The 25,660-nt window shown below is 41.7% G+C and overlaps 2 protein-coding genes and 1 pseudogene across 2 annotated transcripts in view; 2 read left to right on the forward strand and 1 right to left on the reverse strand.

Moving 5' to 3' along the window:
* Positions 1–25,660, reverse strand: part of ZNF618 (zinc finger protein 618) — a 562,788-nt gene that overhangs the window by 263,193 nt on the left and 273,935 nt on the right. The window lies entirely within an intron of this gene.
* Positions 12,058–25,660, forward strand: part of POLE3 (DNA polymerase epsilon 3, accessory subunit) — a 353,914-nt gene continuing 340,311 nt past the window's right edge. Inside the window, exon 1 of the mRNA XM_050761044.1 lies at positions 12,058–12,067. The gene's annotated coding sequence lies outside the window, so the exon portion shown is untranslated. The remainder of the gene's footprint in view (positions 12,068–25,660) is intronic.
* On the forward strand, positions 23,254–23,679 carry LOC126937540 (uncharacterized protein C14orf119-like; annotated as a pseudogene).

Genomic DNA, 25,660 nt, shown 5'->3' on the forward strand with positions numbered 1-25,660 from the left:
CTGAGGTCAAGGCCCATGTGTCCATGTCTTCTCTCTCTCCCCACTTCACCCTGGGCAAGCTCTGGCCAGACCAGAGGCACAGGCCCCAGCAAAGATCCCCCATAGGTCCCCTAGATTCTGCCCGTCAGCAGCCCAGGCCTCAGTGGGAAAACACGATTGGAGAGACTGCATGCTGTTCCCCCTTTTTAATTACTGCTTCCTTAATTGAGTCACAAGTGGTGTTTGTGTTGCCATCAAACCCACGAGGACCTCGTTGTTTATGTGAAGGACTCTCAGTGGAGTGACAGCTCTGAAATGTGAGATGTTCTGTTTGTACCACCTTTAACAAAGTGGCTACAGATTTCCTTCTTAATGCATGGCCTGGGAGCTAATAAAAGGGACTGGTGTTTCCTTTGCAAAGAATGACATGAAATATAGAATGGAACTCTAGTGTCACGGGACCTGGAGCCATGGGACGTTGGAGACACAGAGGGCCTCCCATCTGCTGCTCTGAAGCTCCGAGGGGTGGTGAACCTTGTATCTTACAAGGCAGCTCATTCTGTGATGAGACCACTGGCTATTGGGAAAATGTTCCTTGTATCTGAAGCTCCACTCTCCATTTCACTGACGCTAGCTGAGTCCTCTGGAGTAGTCGTATCTGGAGGGGTGGCTGGAATTGGAGACAGTAGGAGGAGCTGTGACACACTGAAATGTCAGGCTGTCTACCATTTTGCCAAGGTAAGTAAATAGCTGTATAGCAGGACCTTCCTGGGGTCCAGGGCTTGTGCCAGCAGTGACAGAGAGGACAAGACAAGTTTCCAATGGGGCTTTGTCCTTGAGCTAGTAGCACCCAAGCTGGAAGGGCCAGCTGCATACAGCAACAGGAGTTTTACTCAAGAGAATCAACAGCCAAGACTGGTGGGAACCAGGAAAGGATGCTGTCAAGGAAGGCTTCCTGAAGGAGGAGGGTTCACATGACCTGGGCTCAGAGGGAAGAGCATAATGTGGAAGGATGGGAGGAGTAGGAACAGAAAGAACAGGTAACATCTCAGGCCCTGGCCAGGCAACAAGCCTGGGAGGAGGCTGTGTCTGGGGCGCTTCCCAGTTATTTATTTATTTTTTCAGTTTATGGAAAAGTAATTCAGGAGACATTATTTCAATCAGACCCCTACACAGTTTAGGAATGCTAATACTTCCTCTATTTAAAAGGTGTGGAATAATTAGGATGCGGATGAAGACGGGGGCAAACCATTTTCTAGTGCTCCACGCTTTTCCCATCCCCTCCATATCCCCAGTGACAAATTAACACATAACAGAACAACGGCTGCTAACACTCAGGGCACATTTAACTCGGATTGGAAGCTGGGTTTTTAAGTACATGAAGGTTTTCATGGTTCAACCTTGGAACCATTTGGGAATGCAGAAAGGAGCCGAAGAGTGTGGGCGGCATGTGGGAAGGTTCAGGGGAGGCCTGGGGCAGGGCGGGTGGTGGGGGGCAGTGGAACCAGTGCTGGATTCAGGGAAGAGGTCTGGGGTTTATTGCTGTGGACTTGCAGTGTGACCTTGGGATGCCCCAACCTCGTATCTGGGGACAGCGAAAGAGTGAGCCTCATTGGAGGGGAAGAAAAGAAGAACTTCAAAAAACATAAAAATAATAGTAATGAATCTTCACTGAACACTTATTAGGAGCCAGACACTATTCAGAGGGCTTTGTTTGCATAAGTTCATTTAACCCTCCAAATAATTGCCCTGGGGTGGGTATTAGTTTTATTCCCATTTTAAAGAAGAAGAAATTGAGGCACAGAGAAGATAAGTGACCTAATAGGTTACAGAAGAGAAATTTGAACTCAGACGTAAATAACTATGCCTGATGATGTTGCAGCCAGAATTGTGAAGGCACAGGGACTGTTCCAGGGTGGAGAGTGTGGGTTCAGCCTACAAAGGGCCTTAAGACACAGTTGCTATGGGCACAATTGTGTCCTCCGCAAAAGATGTTGAAGTTCTGCGCCCCACCCCCAGTACCTGTGAATGTGACCTTATTTGGAAATAGGGTCTTTGAAGATCAAGTTAAAATAACGTTACTAGACTGGATGTGGTGGCTTATGCCTATAATCTCATGCTTCGGGAGGCTGAGGTGGGAGGACTGCTTGAGCCCAGGAATTTGAGACCAGCCTGGGCAACATAGGGAGACTTTGTCTCTACAAAAAATAAATAAATAAATAAAATTAGCAAGGAGGCTGAGGCAGGAAGATTGCCTGAGCCTCAGAGTTCGAGGTCATAGTGAGCTATGACTGGGCCACTGTACTTCAGCCTGCACAACACAGCAAGACCTTGTCTCTACAAAAACTTTTTTTAATTAGCTGAGCATTGCGGCAGACACTTATAGTCCCAGCTAGTTGGGAGACTGAAGCGGAAGGATCGCTTGAGCCCAGGAGTTCAAGGCTGCAGTGAGCTATGATCATGCCATTGCAGACTGAGACACAGTCTCTTAAAAAAAAAAAAAAAAAAAAAAAAGATGAGGTGATTAGGGCAGGCCCTAACCCAGTATGACTGAGTCCTGATAAGAAGGACACAGAAACAGACAAAGTTGAAGTGAAGACATAGGGATAATGCCATCTATAAGCCAAGGAATGCCTAAGGACTAGGAGAAGATGGAGAACTGATGGATCCTCCCAGCCCTCAGAGCTGGATCCAGCTCTACTGACACCCTGGTTTCAGACTCCAGAATGTGAGACCTTGAATATCTGTTGTTTAAGCCACCCAGTTTGTGGGATTTTGCTACAGCAAGAAACAAAGGCAACAGGGAAAGGAGATGGGTCTCTGTGGCCTAGGCAATAGGGAGCTATTGCAGATTTTGGAGCGGGGGAATCACATGGTTCGGTATTTTAAAAGATCACTCTGGTCATCGTGTGGATACCCAGGGTCCTGGAGGACAGAAGAACTATTACCATGTGTGAGATCATGTCCAGGGGCTGTGTGGGATGGTGGCAGGCAGGGCAGCAACCCTAGAATTGCCAACAGAAAAGGGACAGTCCCCCCCTTTTAGGGCTGCAAAAATAATGACGTTAAATAACTTTATTCACTAAATCAACTGCCCCCTTTCATCACTTCATACCCAGGGGAGACTGAAATGCTCTGAGTTAATATCTCAAAAGAAAAAAAAAAAAACCAGAATTCAGGGATCAAACAACTTTTTTGATGAGGGAAGTGTTATTTCTACTCAGCCAAGACATCAAAGCTTGTGCATGGTGCTTTTTAGGTAATATTAAAGTGGGCTCTAAATAATGTTTGAATATTTCTTTGCTTTTCCCAGGGATCACAGCCGCCTTTCCTAGAGAAAGAACACCAGTGATGTCCCCAGCCAGCCTCCGCTCCAGGAGGACCTGCAGGGTCTCCAGGGAACACAGCACTTGTGTAAATATGGCTTAAATTTCTTTTTGCATTTAGCAGCCAAAGCATTAAAATTAATTGTTCTGGACATAACATGCATTTCTGTAGATTAAATTAGCGAAAAGCCTGACAGACAATTCAACTATGTTTTGGACAGTTCTATTCACACAGATGGCCCTTGTGTCAAGAGATATATCTACATTATGGCAAAGTCACCTACCAAATGAGTTTCGGAAAAGCAAATTCCATTTACTCGTTGATCCTGATTATTTCTAATTAGATAGTTTTTTGAACCTACTTGTAATAGTTAGCTTTTGCTGCATAACAAACCACCCCAAACTCTAGTAACTGAAAACAATAATTATTCTGTTATTGTTCCAGGGTCTCTGGGTCAACCAGGTAGTTCTAAAGTCAGGTAGTGGGTCAGCTGGGGGCTGTGAGGTCTGGGATGGCCTCACTCATATATTGGCTAGAGTGAGTGGGAGAATCTGTTACTTGGCTCTCCCCAGATCGAGGAGGCTAGATTAGACTCACTCACATGGTCAGTTTCAGGGTTCCCAAGTGTCCTTTCTAAACCTCTGCTTGTGCCACATTTGCCAAGACCTCAGTGGCCAATTCATGTGACTGCACCCAAAGCCCCCAGGGGAGAGACTCTACCTCTAGATGAGAGGAGAGGTAATGTCATGTTGCAAATGCATATGATTTTAGGGATAGAAGGAATCTGGGGTCAATTTTGCAATCTACTATGATCCTCCTCCTCTTATAAGAACAAATAAAAGATGCTAGCACAGTTTAACATACTCTCTGTCAGGCACTGTGCTAGATTCTTTATGATGTATATCTCGTTTAATCAAAGAAGTTATGTAATTTCCTGAAGGTCACACAGCTATCCAATACTAGAGCTAAGATTCAGTCTCAGGACTGTCTAAGCCTAAATCTTCTGCTATTTTCCACTACTCATTCTATTTACCAGTTTTGGAGTTGAATTTGCCATTTCTCTGTTCCTAGATCATATTGTTAGACTTTTCACTGTATTCTAGTTGTTATTTCCTGTTCTATTTTCCTCTTTGGTAGTCGTCCAACTTCTACTTGCCTACCTCCAGGAATGGATAGATTACTACCTATCTTGACATCCCAGATCACATTTGAAAGCTCAATCTATCACAAACTTCTTTTAAGTCAAAATGAGATTCTAAAAACTCTGGATGGGAATGAGGGGAGTTGACAGGCAAAGTTTTGTCTGAGTTTTCTTTTTTTTTTTTTTTTTTTGCCCTGAAATATAAAGTTTGTCTTTTTGAGCTGCCTTGTTCTGTGATTATGGTTATCTTTGTTCTACATCATTTGGAAATGCTATTTGTATTGAAAGAACCAATGCAAGAAACTTTTTTTTTTTTTTTTTGAGATGGAGTCTTGCTCTGTCACCCAGGCTGGAGTGCAGTGGTGCATCTCGGCTCACTGCAACTTCCACCTCCTGGGTTCAAGCGATTCTCCTGCCTCAGCCTCCCAAGTACCTGGGATTACAGGCACACACCACTATACCCAGCTAATTTTTTTTTATTTTTAGTAGAGAAGGGATTTCACCATGTTGGCCAGGCTGGTCTCAAACTCCTGACCTCGGGTGATCCACCCACCTTGGCCTCCCGAAGTGCTGGGATTACAGGCATGAGCCACCATGCCCGGCTGCAAGACTTTTGATTAGTTAGGTCAGTATTTTTTTTTTTTCCTTAAAGAAAATGAAGTTAAGCAAATAAATGTTAAAAAAACCTTATAAAACAGGAATAATGATAATGCAACAATAATCTTTTCCCTGGAACCCCAGGGCTATTCACATGTGGTTGTCTCAGTTATGCGATGACAGTACCCATTCTGGGAAGTCAGTGGCTATATTCAGGGAATGGTATTCATGAATTCACCCACTCATTCATTCCTTCACCATTCACCAAACACTAAAAAGAGTTTCTCTACTCAAAACACTCTATTGGATAAACCAGGGGGTCCAATATTACAATGAATGATACACATCACAATGAATGATACAAAGTCTTCACTCAGGGCTTTCAGAGTCCAGTAGGGGAATAAGGCAGATGAAGGTGACCTGACGGGGGAAGTGCCAGGGGTCTGGTAAAGGTACAAAATGCAATAGAAACTCAGAGGACAGAATGATCACACCCAGAAGGATGGATTCTGCATCCTTTCCCTTTATCTGAAGGCAGAAAACAGGGACTCTCTTCCTTCTGCCTGTGCTCCCTAGTATGTTGCACTGGAAATCATTAAACCTAGCTGTTTAGGGCTCTCTCTGTCTCTCTCTCTCTGAAACACCTTGCAACAAAAAAAAGCACACAATATGAAATCTCAAAAGTTAAGGCCGTTCCTATTATTCCAAATTCAAAACTCAAAACGACTCAGAGATGAGTAACCCTGTGGTCAGCCTCCCGTGGATGGAAGGAGCTGTTCTGGGTGGTGAAGAAGTCAGGAAAATCAGTAACAGAGCTGGGGCACTCCAAGAGCTTCTTCAACTTCCTCCCTGCAGATGGTTTCAGATGTTCCCTCAATAAAAATTACCACTGGGCAAACACAAATAAACTTAACGGATTTAACTGACAGAGTTAAACAAGCAGAAGATAGGATTTCTCTTAATGAGAATAAACTGCTTGCATATGAAAAAGATTTAAAACTAAGGATCCAATAACTTCCAGAAACTTGGAACAGATTCCTAGAATTTGGGGGAAAAAAAAAACACTGGGCAAGAAAATGCCATCTGGAAGCTGGACTTGGCTGAAGGGTGAGGCCAAGGCAATAGGAGGCAGTGGGAAAGGTGGGTGATATGGAAATGGCCCCATGATGCAATCCAGCCTCTGCAACTGACTGCAGCAGACCAGTAGCAACCAGTAAAGGACTAAAGCGGGGGGTGACTGAATTAAGTCTGTGCTTTTGCGATCACCCTGTTCTCCTTGTGAGTACAGTTAAGGAGACCAGTTGGAAGGGAACTGTCGGACTGGGAAGTGATACAGCACCAGGCTTAAGAATCTTGTCAGAAACTAACCTCTGCCACTTTCCAGCTGGGTGAACTTGAGCTCTTATTTGACCATTGGGAACTTCTGATAGTAACACCTCCTTATCAGGGTTTGTACAATAATTTTGTGATGTAATACTTAAGTACTATTTATTCATTTAACAAGTATTTCCTGAAAAACTATTATGGAACAGGGGCTGTTCCTAGCACTAGACGTACAATGGTGAACTGCACTGATATGGCCTGCTCTTGCACAGTTAGATTTCAGTGAATCTTGGATTCTGATGTTATTGTCTAAGTTTCTGAATTTTTTGGTTGCAAGCAACAGAAACCCAACTTGCTGAAGGGATAACAAGGGATCAATTGGTTCCTACTGTTCAGTGGATAATGAGGTAGCCCACTGAAACTGAGGAAGAACTGCAGGGACAAGGGCCTCACATCTGGAACTGAGGGCCAAATACTGAGCCACTAAATGCTGACTCTTTTTTTTTTTTGCATTTATCTTGTCTCTGCTTGTCTCTGCCTTTCTGCATGCTGGCTTCTTTCCCTCCTACTGCAGAGAGGCCTTCCCCCATGTTGGGGACATGGCCACAGCAGCCCCAGCTTAGCAACACCAAGAAAATGCTTCTTTATCTCAGCATCTGCTTGGCAATCCCAGATAAATTCCCTCTATCCTCTGCAAAGGTCACCTGCCCACCTCTTAAACTAATTCGTTCTTGCTGCCAGGAAGATGGGGAACTGTGATTGGCCAGGCTCGGGTCATATGGCCAATGGCTGAGGTTTACTGTGTACTATAGTAAATGGCTCCACCAGAAACACATGGAGAGGAGAAATATTTGTCAACAGGAGCAAAACAAAGAAACCAAAGACAGCAGATGTCCCACCATGAAAGGCACTGAGCCTAGTGCTGCGATAAGGGTAGTAAGTGTGCAGTGAGGGATAGCTTAAGTGTTGATGGTACTCCATAAACCTTGGGAAAACAGTCCACCCCATCATTTGCCACCTTCATTGTTACTCTTGACTCCAATGCCATGACCAGCAGGAAAACCAGATTCATTCTCCAAGTCAGGAAACACACTTCTTGGTTGATGTAAGAACTGTGAGCTGCCTTTCTTCTAACTTGGGGTGAATTTCAAGAGCTTTAATGGTGCCTGCAATCCTATCAAACCTCAAAGTGGACGCTCTCTGTATTTCCAAGTCACTTAGGGATACATGTTTCAAGAGGGTTATTTGGGAGTGAAGTTGGGCTTCCTTTCTTCCCCTTGCTTGAGCCAATAGCCACTAGAGAAATAACACTCCATGTTTATCATCAGAGCCACCCACCCACTAGCCTAAGAGCCTAATCATGTACAGACCCCCAGAAATGAAGAGGTTTTTTTGTTTTGTTTTGAGACAGAGTCTTACTCTGTAGCCCAGACTGAAGTGCAATGGCATGATCTCAGCTCACTGCGACCTCCACCTGCTGGGTTCAAGCAATTCTGCCTCAGCCTCCTGAGTAGCTGGGACTACAGGCATGCGCCACCATGCCCAGCTAATTTTTTGTGTTTTTTTTAGTAGAGAGAGGGGTTCACCATGCTGGCCAGGCGGGTCTCGAACTCCTGACCTTGTGATCCCCTTGCCTCGGCCTCCCAAAGGGCTGGGATTACAGGCGTGAGCCACCACGCCCTGCCAAAGGGAATTCTTAATAACTCAGCCTGATGAAGGTCATCACAGAAATGGGTATGGATGCAAATAGTGGGGTCCCAGTCACAGCTGTAATTATTTGTGGTCCATTATTCCTTTATTCTCAAAATGTTCTAAAATTCGACCAAAGTTTTGGACCCAGCTCTAAATATGACTTTGAGTGTTGTGGGTTTTTTCCTTCCCTTTTCCTTTTTTTTTTTTTTTTTTTTTTTAAGACAGAGTCTTGCTCTGTCGCCCAGGTTGGAGTGCACTGGTGTGATCTCTGCTCACTGCAAGCTCCGCCTCCCAGGTTCACGCCATTCTCTCGCCTCAGCCTCCCAAGTAGCTGGGACTACAGGCGCCCTCGACCACGGCCAGCTACTTTTTTGTATTTTTCAGTAGAGATGGGGTTTCGCCATGTTAGCCAGGATGCATATCTATATACTTTAATTCATAAGTAGGTATCCATGAACAATGCAGAGAGTTTGGGGTGAGTTTCAGAAATTTACTTAAATGTCATTATGCTATGCTTATTCTGCACATTTGTCATTTAGTATTGTTTTCCAGATCATGTTGTATTTTTACACACTCACAGTTAATTCTTTTTGAATGTCACATAATATTTCAACTGAGGATTACATACTCTGTTTATCCATTCCCTCATCAATGGGCATTTAAGTCATTTCCAATTTCTTGCTATTGCAAACAATGCTTCGGGTTTATTGCCTGGCCTATGAGTTAAAAACTAGTCTAAAATGCACCAATTCTCCTTCGGCAGAAAAGGATTCAAAGAAGCACGTGCCGTTTGCTATTATTGTGATTACACTGTGATAAGAGCCCTTCACGTGGGCTTATATCAGACTTCAAGTTTGCGAGGTACTTCCTCATTCATAATTTCATAATCTTCACAATAGCCCAACGTTGTAGACAGGGTGTTTGTTTTTTTTACCTGTTTTGCTAATGGGGAAACTGAAGCCCAGAGTGGAACAAAGGACTTATCTCAGAAACAGGGGTATAGCCTTCTTTGGAGAATCCAGTTTATAATCTCAGATTTTTCTCTTTAACCAGTTACCTGCAGTGAGCTGCCACACTCTGAGCTGGTTTTTTGATCTCATCCTTAGATGGGGCCATTGACGGCAATTCAATGTTACTCACATGGCCACCACTGGATTAAGTAAAAATGATGACTACAGCACATAAATATCAGGCAGAAATTGAGTACTGGCAGCTGTGGCTGAGTCTGGTCCGCAGATGTTTTGTTTGGCTCAGCCAATGTTTTCAAAGAATTGAGCCAACATTTAATAATTGGGACATTTTACATTTTTAAAATGCAGATTTCTGGCCTCTCTTGAGAAAATCAGGAGAGCTGACAACCCCAGATCTTAATTTTCACATGGCAATCATCAGTTAAACTGAGTGGCAACCACACCTTTAGACAGGGCCTGGGCTCTCCCGTGTACCACAGTCCCCACCACTCTCTGTTGTCCTAACACTGAGGCCAAGGTGCAGTCACCATCTATCACTGGGTGTGCGCCGTTGTTTTTCCTAGAGTGGAGAAATATTTCCCTGTGTTTCTCTTTCAAAATGGAAAATCAAATAAGAGTTGAGGGAGAAGCCTCACTCACACCCTGCTCACTTCTACCCAACCCCGCTAGGCATTTCAGTTTATGAGTATTGTATGGGATTATTATTTTTGTTAGAACTTTATTTCCCAACCAAGAGAACAATAGGCAGGCATAACAGTAACATTTCTGGAGATAACAGGACCAAGTGATTTCCCAGTACTGGCACTCTATCAGACAGTGTTTTAAGCCCTTTATGTATAGTAATTTAGAAAAGGTTCAAAACACTATGAAGTAGGTATTATTATATTTTTATTTTATAAATGAGGAAACTGAGGCACAGAGAGGTTAAGTAACTTGCCTAAGATTAGCATTATAGGGATTTGAACCCAGAGCACCTGACTCCAGAGTCCAGGTTCTCAATCGTTATAACTCTACTAAGATTGCTGGCACATGTATGTGTCTGGGTGTACACAGACAAGCACAGTTGTGTGCACACAGGCACATAAAACATAATGCTGTGGTTTGTAAGCACTGGCTCACAGGATGACTAAATAGGAAGGGCGGAGACATAGGAAGGGTTGAGGACTGGACTCTGCTCTGGAAGGCAGAATGGCTGCGTCTTAGTCGTGACTCACCTGGCAATCTCTCCACACCTGTGGGACTCAGTTTCCATTATTGAAAATCAGGGGAAGGGGTTGGGACTAGATGATCTCTAAATTGCCTCCCAGCTCTACTGTTCTGGGGGTCTCTGACTTTCTGTCCTCTCTTTCAAACTGCCACCCTGAGATAAACCATGGCCAAGTCAGAGCCATGTGTCAGCTTGCAGAATGCAGGGAAGCTGTACCCAAGATGGTCTCTCCATTTAGGTCATGCCAGTGACCAGTGTGACATGCAATTTCGGGGAGGTCCACCAGGGCAAATTCCCAGCAGCTGGGGTCCAGGATAGCCTGCCAATCTTTCTCTGTCTTACCAGCTTCCCTCTTGAGGTTCTCTTAGAAACCTGGAGGATATGTTCCTTAGGTGCTTGGCTTCTGGTCATAGAGAATTTTCCAGATTTGGAAAGAGTGATGGCCTGACAGTCTGAAGACTTGAAACCTACTTCTCACCTGCACTGGTGACCTCATGCCCTATCAATGCTGTCATTCCCCAAGTAACTTGCCCTCTTTCAGGTTCAGTTTTCTCACCTGCCTTGCTTTAGCAATTGCAAAGTGCTATACAAAAAGAAGAGGCAACTGACATTCTTTGCACAGAAGCCAATTTCCTATTAAACTGTGGCTGGAACCAGAGACCTCAGAGAGAGCTCCACAAAATGAGGAAAGGTGAAGCTAGATGGGATGAAACACTGGGCCCATCCCAGAGCTCGCAGGAGAGCCAGCAGTGAGGAGGCCCTGAATTCCTGCCATCCCCTCCTTGTGTTGGGTAGAATCTCCCTCTACCCTCCCGGATGTCCACATCCTAAGCCCTGGACCCTGTGATAATGTTAGGCTACAAGGCAAAAGTGATTCTGAAGATGTAATTAAGGTTGCAAACCTTAAAATAGTGAGATTATCCTGAATAGTTCAGGTAGCCCCGTCGAACCGCATGAGCTCTTAAAAGCAGAGAACTTTCTCCAGCTAGAGTTCGAATGATGCAGCAGAAAAAGATATCAAAAGCATGAGATATCACCACCATTGCTAGAGGGGATCATGTGGAAAATAGCAAAAATGAATGCACGCAGCCTCTGGCAGTAAAAGACAGGGCCCTGGCTGATAGCCAGCAAGGGAAGGGAGGCCTTAGTCCTACAATCAAGAGGGACTGAATTCAGCCAACAACCTGGATGGGCTTATGAGCAGAACCTGCCCCAGGGCTTCCAGATAAACACTTAGCCCAGCTAACACCATACAAGATCACAGACAGAGGTCCAGCTGGGTATTGTGACCAGATTCTGACCCAAGGAGCTGTGAGATTTAAAAAAAAAAAAAAAAAAAGGAAATTATTTTACACCAAAGTTTGTGGCGATTCGTTGTAGCAGCAACAGTAAATAGATACAGACCTCTTGGGCCAGCTACAGTGACTCACGCCTGTAATCCCAGCACTTTGGAAAGCCGAGGTGGGTGGATCACATAAGGTCAGGAGTTCGAGATTAGCCTGGCCAACATGATGAAACCCTGTCTCTACTAAAAGTACAAAAAAAATTAGCCAGCTGTGGTGGTGCATACCTGTAGTCCCAGCTACTCGGGAGGCTGAGGCAGGAGAATTGCTTGAATCCGAGAGGCAGAGGTTGCCGTGAGCCGAGATAGAACCACTGCACACTAGCCTGGGCAACAGAGCGAGACCCTGTCTCAATCAATCAATCAGTACCTCCTGTTGCAGGTTGAGATCACTGAGAGAAAATGGCAGTATATGGCATCATGAGGTTCTACATTGTGTGCAGAAGTAGGTTCAGAAAGAAAAGCCATGGGTGCTGGCTTAAGGGGGGTTGTTGCTTGAGAAGGGACGTTGAAGCATTGGTTAGATTTGGAGATGCAGGAGGGAGAGCACCTTCTGGGTGGGGGGTGGGGGATCTTTTCTGGTCCCCAGAGATCACTCATATTAGTGCCAAGAAGAGCATCTGGGGCTTGAGATGACCCTGCTGAGTAGAGAGGGGATATGTCCAGGGGGAGCAACCATTACATTCTGGAAGCAGCCCTAGGTTCATGAGCATTCCAGAGAATCAATACCTCTCTTCAATGAAAATGATAAATGATTATACTAGTATTTCACATTTTCATCCCATTACATATTTCCTCCTCTTCTGAAAAGCCATAGAATCCAAATTGAGAATGTAAATGGCCAGAAAAAGGGATGTTTGTGGATGAAATTCTTTCTTCATAATCACAAAACTGTGATAAATCAAGCTCCTCTGACAATTTCTGTTTTGTTGCATTTTTATCCTACAAGTCTAGGCAAAAGGGCTTTGAGGGAGCAACGGAGTTATAGACGTCTCTGCTGACTCAGTTCAGTCCAGCATTTATGACATACCTACTGTGTGCCACATGCTATATGAGGAAAGAGGAAGCAAAATAAGGAGCAGAGGTTTTGTGCCTGAACAGGAGACAGTTCCCCCCACTGACCTGATCTCATCATGACCAATGTGGACTGAAATGATGTTCTGCTTGTCTCTAGATTAGCAGTACTGAAACACATGCTGTATTTCTGCTCTCATACCTTCATTTGTGCCATGCCCATCCTCCAGCATGCATTTCTACCACTCATATGTTCATCTCCGGTTAAAATCTCATCTGTTGGAATTTGACAGTCTACAGTCTTTGTTTTCTTTTTCCTTCCTTGTTTCTTTTTCTTTCTTTTTGGTGGGGGTTGTTGGCAAGACAGCCTAAGATCTTTAAAAGTCTTAATGTAGTACGTGCCCTAGGAGTCTGCAATTTGCCTTCCAGGAACTGATCCTTTTGTAGTAACTGTGGATGTGCATAATGACGCATGTCTAACGTTACTCGTCACGAGGTTGGAAGCCACCGGAGTATCCACCAATAAAACATTGGTTACACAAATTATCATGTATCCAAACAGAATATCTAGGTCACAAATCAAAATAACATAGATGCATGTTTATTGTTATGGAAAGAGTCAACTTATAATGCTAGAAGGAATCCAGTTTACAAAATAAATAAAATAGTCTACATATAGGAAGTGTCCAGAAAGTCCAAATTATTAACATTTTTCTTCTTCAGATATAATTTTCTATGGTGAAATTGGATTATTTTAAAATGATTAACAATGGAATCTCTTCTCCATCCTTCAGGGCCCATCCAGAGACAGTTCAATGTCATCCACTCCCAGGAGGCTGTCCCTGCTGCCTTGACTGTGGTTTCCCTGGCACAGGCCTCACCTAGTATTCTTGGATCTCTATTTTGACAGTGATCATGGTTTGCCTTATATTTGGGTTTATTTTTCTCCCTGGCAAGACTGCAGTATCCTTCAAGGTGGTATCCACATCTCCTTCTGTTGGAAGAAAACAAGCATGGCTACAGTCTATCACACACTAACCATGGAGAGATATATGTGAAATTGTTGACTGGAGCCAGGGAAATCACTGCTCCTATGCCCCACAGTGTCCTAGGGCTGGTCCAGATCACAGTGTCCTAAGGACTGAGCTATGGTCACGGACCAGGCCAGGAGGTCTGCAGAGAAAAGAAGCATCCTGGTTTCTCTTTCTATCCTTACATAGTCAATTTGAGCCAAAGATCTGACTTCCAGACACCATTCCTGGAAACCAGTTTCTAGGCCCCACAAACAAGGATAGAACAGGGTTGAGCGTGTCTCCAATAAATTGAAACAGTGTAGATGGTCAGGAAGAAAGCAAACAAACAAAAACCCCACATGCTCTGTACTTATTTACTTCTTTACTATGTATTAAGTTACTACCTTATCCTTTAAGGTTTAAGGAAACTTTAGTTCAAACCACAGCCAAGATAGAATCTGTGGTAGGGTGTGTTGTCTGTTCACCATGGTTGGCACCTCTCCTGTGGCATTGAGCACATTCCGCCCTGTTGAACTGAGACATGACCAGGTATCTTTCTTTAACCAATTAAGCATGATTAGAAGTGAGACTGCTGAAAGGAAACTTTAAAAATCAATGTGTGGTTCATCACCTTCTTTTTCCCCTCTGCCTTATTGATCAGCAATGTCCCGGATAAGAGCTGCTCCATCAGCCTGAATCCCAAAGTGAAGACAGGTTGATGACAACATAGTGAAAAATAAACATTTGTGGTTGTGGCTCGCTTAGATTGGTGCTGGGCAGGTTCTTTTATTACCGCAGCATAAATTCTCCTGTTCTGACTGATACTCAGAGTAAAACCCAGTGCCCCTCCCAATATCTCCAGAAGGTTTTTAGATGCTTCCTCCTCTGGTTCTGTATTTCTGCCTCTTCCAACTAAATCTTATCTTAAGTGGCAACCAGCTCCATATTCTTGATGTCTCCCAGATCACCCACACAGGTCATTTATGTACATAGAAGACGATGACTTGTGGTTTAGGTGTGAAGGAGGACATTTACACTACATCACAGTAACTTCACACTGAAAACTGACATCCCTGGTCACTTGAAGTCTTTTGGCCACTTCACCACTAGAAATTTTTCATGGGTCACTCTCTTCCATAGTTTCCAGCCTGTATCACTCCATTTTCATGCTGCTGATAAAGGCATACCTGAGACTGGGTGATTTATCAAGAAAAAGAGGTTTAATGGACTCACATTTCCACTGGCTGGGGAGGCCTCAATCATGGCAGAAGGTGAAAGGCATGTCTCACACAGTGGCAGGCAAGAGAGAATGAGAATCAAGCAAGAGGAAACCCCTTATAAAAACATCAGATCTCAAACCTGGGAGGCAGAGCTTGCAGTGAGCCGAGATCTGGCCACTGCACTCCAGCCTGGGCGACAGAGCGAGACTCTGTCTCAAAAAAAAAAAAAATAAATAAATAAATAAATAAATAATAAAAAACCATCAGATCTCATGAGACTTATTCACCACCATGAGAATAGTGTACGGGAAACCATGCCCATGATTCAATTATCTCCCATTAGGTCCCTCCCACAACATGTAGGAATTGTGGGAGCTACAATTCAAGATGAGGTTTGGGTGGGGACACAGCCAAACCACATTACAGCCTCTTGCCATGATGCCGGGTTTCCATCTTTCTTTTTCTTTTCTCTCTTTACTCTCTTCTTTTCTTCCCTTTCTCTGTTCTCTGCCAACTCAAACTTCTTGTTTGTTCCTTATGAAGAATTTTCAGCTTGTTTTGAGGTCTCCTTCCAGCTAATGTTCTTATGGACTCAACTTCCTCCTCTAAGAGGCTTTCCCAAGCAGTTTTCAAAATACAGTTCCTTCTCTGCTATTAAAATTATTTTTTCCCAACACACACATAAATAGAATGACCCTTGCTTTCAAGTTACTCCAGGTCTAGAAGGAACACACATTTTCTTTTTTTTAGCTTTTATTTTAGGTTCGGGGTATATGTGCAGCTTTGTTGGCAAACTATAGGTAAACTTGTATCATCATGGGGGTTGTTGCACAGATTATTTTGTCACCTAGGTACTAAGCCTAGTACCCAATGGTTATTTTTTCTGATCCTCTCTCTCCTCCCACCCTTCACCCTCAAGTAGGTCCCAGTGTCTGTTGTTCCTCAATTTGTGTCCGTGGGAGCACACATTTTCTGGGACCCAGTGTAATTTATAAGAATATCTTGAAAGTAGTGAACCAGAAGCTTTTCTTCCATGAAGAAACTTCTATAAGTCATTTCTGATTCAGACTATCAAATGTGTGTGTGTGTGTGTGTGTGTTTTTTAAACAGAGTCTTGCTTTGTCGCCCAGGCTGGAGTGCAGTGGCACGATCTCGGCTCACTGCAAGCTCCGCCTCCCAGGTTCACGCCATTCTCCTGACTCAGCCTCCCGAGTAGCTGGGACTACAGGGGCCCACCACCACGCCCAGCTAATTTTTTTTTTTTTTTGTATTTTTCGTAGAGACAGGGTTTCACTGTGTTAGGCAGGATGGTCTTGATCTCCTGACCTCGTGATCTGCCCGCCTTGGCCTCCCAAAGCAAATGTGTGCTTGACTCTGAGCACCTGGAATTTGTACTTCTCTCAGAATTTCAAAGACATCTAATACTCAGATAATTTTAAAGAATTCTGTCTCAAAAATTTAAAGGAAGACTTTAAGCTGAGTCTTCAGGGCAAATCCAGTGCCAGGCAAGAGTACAGCCACAGATAGCGCCGTGAATATGGGAGAAAGGAGTTGCCTTCCCTATGACTTCAGAGTTTATCAATGAATAGAAGAGAAGGGAAAAGGGTGGTGGGATTTCTGGTAGAGGAAAAGCCACAAATGAGAGGTCCCCAGACTAAGCGCATCCTTGGGGAAGACAATAGACTCACTTAAGAGCTAGAGTCATAAAAGAATGCAAATCTCCCAAACAAAACATAATTGAGCAGAGAGATGAGACCTGATCCCATAAATAACCCACCATAATTAGAACATATCAACAGTTCCCATTAAAGAAACATCAGGCAGTCAAGTACTGGAAGTCTGGGAAAATTGAGTTCTTAATTAAATCCTCATCAGAATTACTAGTACCCATATCCTCCACATCCCATTTCCCCAAGTCTCAAGTGTAGGTGTATCAGGAAATGGCTTGGTTCTGTGTAATCACATGAAATGAATTCTTTCCCTGCTCAATCTTCAGGACTGATAGAGCCACTGGGTCCTAGTTCTTGAAATATCAATCTTCAAAGAAACCTGGCAAAATCTCAGTATTCCCAGACAGGAGCCATGCAGCCAGTCTTCTTTTAAAGAAATGTTTATCTTCTCTTAATTACACTCCTGTGCTCAACATCTGCCTTGGTTCCCTAATGTCTACAGAATATAGTCCAACTTCCTGCAATTGGAATTCCTTCTGGAATTGGAATTTCTCCAACTCTCTCTTCTCCATTCCCTAGACATGGTTTATTCTGTGCTGGATCCCTTTTTATGCTGATTCAGTCCCATCAGTCTGGAATATCCTTTCTCTCATTCTCTGATCACCAAAATCTCACTAAAATCCCACTATTTCACCAGAAATATTCTCATCAAGATCACCAGGCATATTCACTCATCAGCTCTTCTCAGCAGCATTCAATCTGTGGACCTGTTCTTTTCTAGAAAGACTCTGTCCCTAGGTTCAGTGACTCCATACTCTCTTGGTTTTCTTCCTAATTCTCTGACCACCTCTCCTTAGTCTCCTTTTCAATTCTTCCCCTCACTCCATCTAAAGAGCTGTGACCTTCCTGGGATCATCTCTTCTCACTGCCTCAGTGATCTCCTTCATGCCCCATCTCTATGCCAATGACTCCCAGTTCTGAATCTCCAGCTCTGATCCCTCTCGATGACTCCTGATCCACATACCAAATGCCTAATGACATCATTAATTGGACATCCCATGACATCTCAAACTCAAAACACTTAGAATCTTCTAGAACTACCCCCTTGCCTCCTCACCCCTCCCACTACAATTGTCTGCCTCCTGTATGCGCTAGCTCAGTGAGCATCTTCCAACCATTTCTGTTCATAACTCAAACTCAAAGCCTGGCCATCTTTCTTGATATTTTTCTTACCCTCGTCTCTCATATCCACATCCTTCTAAATCAGGGGTTGACAAACCTTTTCCTTTTTTTTTTTTTTGGGGGGCGGAGTCTCGCTCTGTAGCCCGGGCTGGAGTGCAGTGGCCGGATCTCAGCTCACTGCAAGCTCCGCCTCCCAGGTTTACGCCATTCTCCTGCCTCAGCCTCCCGAGTAGCTGGGACTACAGGCGCCCGCCACCTCGCCCGGCTAGTTTTTTGTATTTTTTAGTAGAGACGGGGTTTCACGGTGTTCACCAGGATGGTCTCGATCTCCTGACCTCGTGATCCACCCGTCTCGGCCTCCCAAAGTGCTGGGATTACAGGCTTGAGCCACCGCGCCCGGCCCGACAAACCTTTTTCTAAAGAGCCAGAGAGTAAATGTTTTCAATTTTGAGGGCCATGCAATCTCTCTCACGACTGCTGGACACCATACTCTCTCCTGTTTTAAACACCAGTGCTGGTCAGCTGGTGTAGGGTGGCTGGATGATGAGATTTCTCACCAAGTCAACAGAAGACAATAGGCCATTTTCAAACGTTTTATTTATTTATTTATTTTACTTATTTTGGAGACAGAGTCTCACTCTGTTGCCCAGACTGGAATGCAGTGGCGTGATCTTGGGTCACTGCAACCTCCGCCTCCCTGGTTCAAGCAATTCTCCTGCCTCAGCTTCCCGAGTAGCTGGGACTACAGGTTCATGCCACCACGCCTGGCTGATTTTTTGTATTTTAGTAGAGACTGGGTTTCACCATGTTGCCCAGGCTGGTCTCGAACTCCTAAGCTCAGGCAATCTGCCCGCCTCAGCCTCCCAAAGTGCTAAGATTACAGGCGTGAGCCACCGCAGCCAGCCCGTTTTATTTTTTAAGAATAGATAATAGATGCCTATGATACAAAATTCAAAAGACGTAAAAACATATCTAAAAATGATTCCCTATCCACTGAGCCCCCTTGCCCAAAAGATCCACTATTAACAGTTTCATGTGTATCTTTCCAGAGATAATTTATACATACTCAACCATATACCAATGCTAGCATATTATATGTGTGGTTTTAAAACTTGCTTTAAATGTATTTCATTTTTTCCTAACTACATTGCAATCTCATGTGAACAATCTATCTTATCAATAAACTTTGAGTTTTTTAAAATTTAAAATGTATATGCAATATCCAAATGTATATGCAATATCCAAATATGTATATCCAAACCTACAAAAAGGTTTAAAAATAATTCCATGTATACTTATACATCTTCCACCTTAAGAAATTAAACATTGCCAACGCAGCTAAATCTTTTTATATATCCTGGAATCACTTCACCTTGTTCCCTCCTAGAGGTAACCACTATTCTAGATTTAATATTTAAATCTAACATTTCTTCACATATTTGTTATATATGTTGTGTTTCTGGGCAGTAATTAGTATTATTTTTCATGTTTTAAAGCTTTATAGTACCAATCTTTGTGTGTTCTTTTGCTGTTTGCTCATTACCTTAAAAATGTGAGTCAAGTCCAACAGAGCTTAAAAATAATAAAAAATAAAAGTGTGTTTGTGAGATTCATCCATGTCAATACATATTAATATATAACTCCTGGTTCAGTAATATTCAGTATGGAATAGCATTACATTATGTCGCCATTCTAGTATTTATCCTTTTCCTCTTGATAGATGTTTAGATTATCTCTAACTTTTTGCTATTACATTACCATGAAGATAATTCTTATGTTTCCTAACATGTAGAGATCATTTTTCTAGACTTATATAATGGAATGCCTGGTTCATGAAGTATGCATATCTTCAAGTTTCTAAATATTGTCTAATTGTTCTCTAAGGTGCTTACACCAATTCACACTCTCATAGCGGTATATGAGTTCTTATTGTTTCACCTTCTTGCCAGTATTTAGTATATTAAGCAGTCTTGGTAGGAAAGATGACACACTCAAATGGGATAATTAAAGAGAGTTTAATGAAGGGATTTTTTTTCAGAGTTGTGAACTGAGGTGAAGGAACCAACAAGAGTTGGTAAAGTATCCACAGCGGGGAGTCACTGACACTCCCAGGTCTGAATTGGTAGGCATGGGAGTGTTACTGGAACTTAAGAAACATACACCTGTGCGAGTGGATGTTTAACAAGAGCTGTAATTTTCAGTAGAGCATCACAGACATCATCAGCCCTAGGCAGAGCAGGGAGAGAACCAGGGAAATAAATCCAAACTCATGGTTCTCTCATTTTCCATTTTCTGGACAGAGAAGGGTAGAGAGTGGATCTGGAAGGGCAAATAGGCAATACCTTGCACTTGATATTGTTGGACTTTTAAATTATTGCCAAGCTGACAGGGTAAAATGGTCTCTTATTGTGGTCTTGTTTTTGCATTTTTCTGATATCTAATAAAGTTTAGCAGTTTTTCATGTATTTATTGTCCATTTAATAGACTCCTCTGTAAATTGCCTCTTCCTATGCGTCACAATTTTTTTTTATATTGGGTTATATTGACAAATGTTGTATAGATTTTTTTATATATTCTGTATACTAATTCTTTTATAGGCATACATGCATTGTCTTTACTTTTTTAGTGTTTTTGATTAATAAGAATTTTAAATTTTAATGTAGTTGAATCAATCAGTTCTTTCATAGATGATGCTTTGTTTTTCTTGTTTAAGAAACCCTCCTTTATACTATCACATTTGGGATTAAGTTAAAAAAAACAAGAAGCCCTCCTTTATTCTGCATTCATAAAAAATATTCTATATTTTCTTGTAACACTTTCAATTTTTTGTTTTTTAATGTTAGGTTTTTAATCCCCCTAAAATTTAGTTTTTGTTTGTGGTGCAAGATAGAGATCAGATTCTTTTCATTGCATTACCAATTGTCCTAGCACCATTTATTAAATTATTACCCTATTATTCCCTGCTGATCTGCACTGTCGACTCTGTTACACAGTAAGGTTTCGTGTAAGCATTGATCTGTTTCTGGGTTCTCAATTTTGTTCACTAATTTCTTTATACCTGCCAGAAAATACAATCTTGATTACTGTAGCCATATAAGAAGACTGGATACCTACCAGAACAAATCCCTCCACCTTGCTCTTCTTTAAACTCATCTTAATTTTCATGGCTCTTTGCTTTTCACTATAAATTTTTAGAATCAATGTGTCAAGCTACACAAAATACTATAAAGTTTTTAATTGGAGGTACATTAAATTTATGAATTAATTTATAGGGAACTTACAATATTATAATATTAAGTCTTCTTATCTATGTACATGGTATATATCTCCATTTATTTAGATTTAGCTCTAACTTTTTTCAATAAAGGATTTTAAACATTTCTTCACAAATGCTATGCTCATATTTGGTTAGATTTATTCTTATGCTTCTTATGTCCCTTAAGGTATCACAAACCTTTAAAATTTCATTTCCTAGTAACTGTGACTGGTGCACAGAAAGTGAATAATTTTAAAACTTTGACCTTTATATCCAGAAACCTTGCAAAACTTATACTATAATATTTGAAGTGTCTCTTATGTTGTCTTAATCTATGATAATTTACTCTACAAATTTTATTTTATCCTTTCCAAACCTTTTACTTTTTTTTTTTTTTTTTTTTTTTTTTTTTTAACCTTTCTTAAAGGGTTGGCTAGAGTCTTCAGCACAATGCTGAATGGAAACTGTGCTGTTGGATCCCTTGCCTTTTCCTGAATTTAAATCGATTGCTTCTAACATTTTCCTATTAAATATAGTGTTTGCTGTATAATTTTGTATGTTTATACAGCAAACACTGTATAATTTTGTATGTTTTTTATCCCTTTATCGAGTTAAGAACATTCTGTTTCTTCTTTCCCAATTTTTTAAAAATACAAATGACTGTTAAATGTTTTCAAATGATTTCTGCATGTGCTGATGACCAGATGGTCCTTTAATGTGAACCATCTTTGTATTCCTGAGATATAATCAATTTAATGATTATATACATTTATATATATATATACACACATATGGTTTGCAAATATTTTTGTTTCTGCATCTATATTAATGAATGGGAATGGTGTGTAACTTACATTCCTCATGGTGTGCATGTCTATTTTGCATCAAGGACTTCGTAGCTTCATGAAATGAATTGATGAGTGTTTCTTAATCTATTAGCTTCCGGAAGAGTTTGTGGAAGTTTGAAATTGTTACCTGACAGACTGTTAGAGCTCATTGCTAAAATTGTGTAGGATAGGTGTTTTGAAGGTAAATATATTTTAAACTACTGATCCCCATTCTTCAAATGCAATAAACGATTTAAGTTTTCTATTCTTGATTCAATGATAATAAATAACACTTTAATAGGAAATTGTCCATTGCATTTAAGCACTCAATTTGCTTTGCATAAAGTTATTTGTGGTACTGTGTGTTACATCTGTGGCTATTGTTCTTTTATATTTATAATGTTTTGTATTTGTGTCTTCCCTTTTTTACTTCGTCAGTCTTGCCAGAGGTTTTTTTATATAGTCTCTTCGATCTTTATTGTATATTTCTTCTCAATTTTATTAATTTTTGTGCTTGGATTATTTCCTCCTTTTCATTTTCTTATCATTTTTAGTATTTATTTTCTATATAAACATCAAAGTTATAAATTGCCACCTGCCAATACTTATATACATTTTCAGCAGTTTTACTATGCTATGCATAGATATGGTTTTCTTCATATTCTTACTAATTAGAGTACACTGAGATTTTTAAATCTGTAAATTTATATCTTTCACCAAATTTTGAAAATTTCAGCCATTATTTCTTCAAGTGTTTTTCTGCCTAGTTCTCTCTTTCTTCTGTTTCTGAGACTCAAATTATACATATGTTGGACTTTATGCTCTGGTGCCCTCGGTCCCTGAAGCTGTGTTCAATTTTTTAAAATAAAATTTAGCTTTTCAAATAGTTTTAGGCTTGTAGAAAAAATTGTGATAATGATACCGAGAGTTGCCATATGCTCCACACCCAGTGTTCCCTATTATTTTATATATTATGATACATTTGTTAGAATTAATGAACCAATATTGATACATTATTTTAAACTGAAGTCCCTACTTTGTTCAGATTTCTTTGGTTTTTACCTTCTTCTGTTCTAGGATCTCATCCAGAATCCCACATTACATTTATTTACCATGTCTCCTTAGGTTCCTCTGGGCTTTGATGATTTCTAAAACTTTCCTTGGTTTGTTTGTTTGTTTGTTTGTTTTTTTGGCCTTGACAGTGTTGAAGAGTACAAGTTAGGCATTTTATAGAATGTCCCTCAATTGGGATTTATGTAATTTTTCCCCTCACAGTTAGATTAAGGCTTGGGGGAGGAAAATCACAGAGTCAAAGTGACATTTTCATCACATCACGTTAAGGGTACATACTATTCACATGACTGATATGGTTTGGATTAGTGTCCCCACCCAAATCTTGTATCAAATTGTAATCCCTGGAAGCTCCAGCAGTAGTTGGAGTCTAAGGACTCTTATGACAATCTCCAGGTGCCTTCTGAGAGAAAAGGGGAGGATGCCACTGGAGTCATCTTCCTTTTCGATGCCACTATCTTTCCCTTCTCTTTTACCCTCAGTACCAGACGATACTAGTTCTTCCCTTTCTCCAGTGTCTTACATCACTTCCCAGGAGATGAAGTGTATTCTTCACTGGTTTGCCAATTAGTCAGGTCCCCAGTGTGAACGCTTCCTGCAGGACCTGGTAGCTAAGGCAGTGCCAGGAAAATTACAGCCACTGCCAAATAGTCTGGTATAGCTTAGTGTGTCCAGGGCAAATGGACCACCTTGTATCTTTGAGTGCCACCTATGTCTTTGGGATCAGTGGTCTCAAGGCTAGGCTGAGCAGGAATGCAATGAATTTGTCAGGCAGCTGGAGTTCCATGAGCCAGACTTCATGGCAAAGTTTGACCAAGCAGTGGCTGCTACAGCTGGTAAGGACTGATAGGTATTCAGACCAAAGAAGATAACCGCAGCTGATGAAGCCAAGGCCATGACTCTACGATGAGAACTCAATTCAAGCGTGTCACCTAAAAGTCTGGAACTGGTATTCCAACCAGCATACTGAACTCACTGACCAGTACAGGCATGATTATTTCAACATTAATAGCATGCCAACTAGGCTCCTACTGTAAATGTTTTCATTCTAAGCAATTCAGATCATCGGTCCATCTTCTAGTTTGCTTCTTTCCAAGAGATGTCAAAGAACAACAAGAGATGCCTCAAGAACTTGATGGCTTCTTCTACAACTATAACCAAAAGGGATCTACACATTGTAACTCAAGCCCACTGCTGGCTCATGAAGTATGGAAAGTAGAACCCTTTTTCCCCAAAAATAAGACAGGACAATAAAAGTTCATATTTTTACACTAAAAAAAAAAAAAAATTGTAATCCCCAATATTGGGGGTAGGGCCTGGTGGGAGGTGATTGGATCGTGGGGGTGGTTTCCCATGAATGATCTGGCACCATCCCCCTAGTGCTGTTCTCATGATAGAGTTCATTTTCACAAGATCTGTTAAAAAGTGTGTAACACCTTTCCCCTCTCCCTCTTCCTCCTGCTCTGACCATGAAAGATGTGCCTGCTTCCCCTTCACCTTCCACCATCATTGTAAGTTTCCTGAGAACTCCCCTGGTGTGGAAGCCACTATGCTTCCAGTATAGCCTACAGAACCGTGAGTGAATCAAATCTCTTTTCTCTATAAATTACCCAGTCTCAGGTATTTTTTTTTTTTTGAGATGGAGTCTCGCTCTGTTGCCCAGGCTGGAGTGCAGTGGCATGATCTCAGCTCACTGCAAGCTCCGCCTCCTGGGTTCACACCATTCTCCTGCCTCAGCCTCCCGAGTAGCTGGGACTACAGGTGCCTGCTACCACGCCTGGCTAATTTTTTTCTGTATTTTTTAGTAGAGACGGAGTTTCACCATGTTAGGCAGGATGGTCTTGATCTACTGACTTTGTGATCCACCCACCCTGGCCTCCCAAAGTGCTAGGATTACAGGCGTGAGCCACCATGCTCGGCCTTTTTTTTTTTTTTTTAGCTCAGATTGTCCAACTTTGGTCACTGGGGGCTCCTGTGTCCCTTTGACATACGCTATTATTGTGGAGCATTGCTTTATTGTTTTTTTGTTTTTGTTTTTCAGTATTTATAAGATGCTCCAGGACCCAGCAGGAAGGTGTCATCTGTGAGCCAGAAAATGGGCCCTGACCAGATATTGAATCTGCCCTGATCTTGGCCTTCCCAGCCTCCAGAACTGTGAGAAATAAATTTCTATTGTTTGCAAGCTACCTAGCTTATAGTATTTTGTTACAGCAGCCTGAAGGGACTAAGACAACCCCCTTGGACAGCTGGTACAAAAACTGAGATTTAGTCTCTCTACCTTCAGTTTCCTTATCTATAAAATGGGGATAGATTCGTAAGTATTAAATGCTATACTATGTACTTAGTTTGGGACCTGACTCTAGTACATGCTCAGTAAAATTTTTAGAAGCTATCATTATTTATTTACCATACATTTGGGAAAAACAGGTGTTAATAATTTGGCCATTTGATACATCCTTGATTGCTTTACTGATAATGGTTTTGGCTAACATTTCTGGATGGTAAAATAATGTTGAAGAATATTTAATATTACCTGACACGATTTGTTAATCAAGTACAGTGTCAACTTGAAAAAAATTCAAGTATGTTTGTGAAGATGGGTTCAATTCTATAGTCGTTGAAGCTTAAGTGAGAGAGCTCTTATCAAAGCCCCTGCAAAATATGAGGCCTTCACTAGTTATCACATAATTCACTAATGATATTTTGCCTGGAAGTGTTTTCTACTCAATTTTTTTCAGTTTGTTAGGGAGGCCAAAAAAGAAAAAAAAAAAAAAGACAATTTTTGCTAAAAATAGCATAGCTTGATTCATCATCATTTTAGACAAATA

Source organism: Macaca thibetana, chromosome 15, assembly GCF_024542745.1.
Source record: "Macaca thibetana thibetana isolate TM-01 chromosome 15, ASM2454274v1, whole genome shotgun sequence".
Lineage (NCBI taxonomy): Eukaryota > Metazoa > Chordata > Mammalia > Primates > Cercopithecidae > Macaca > Macaca thibetana.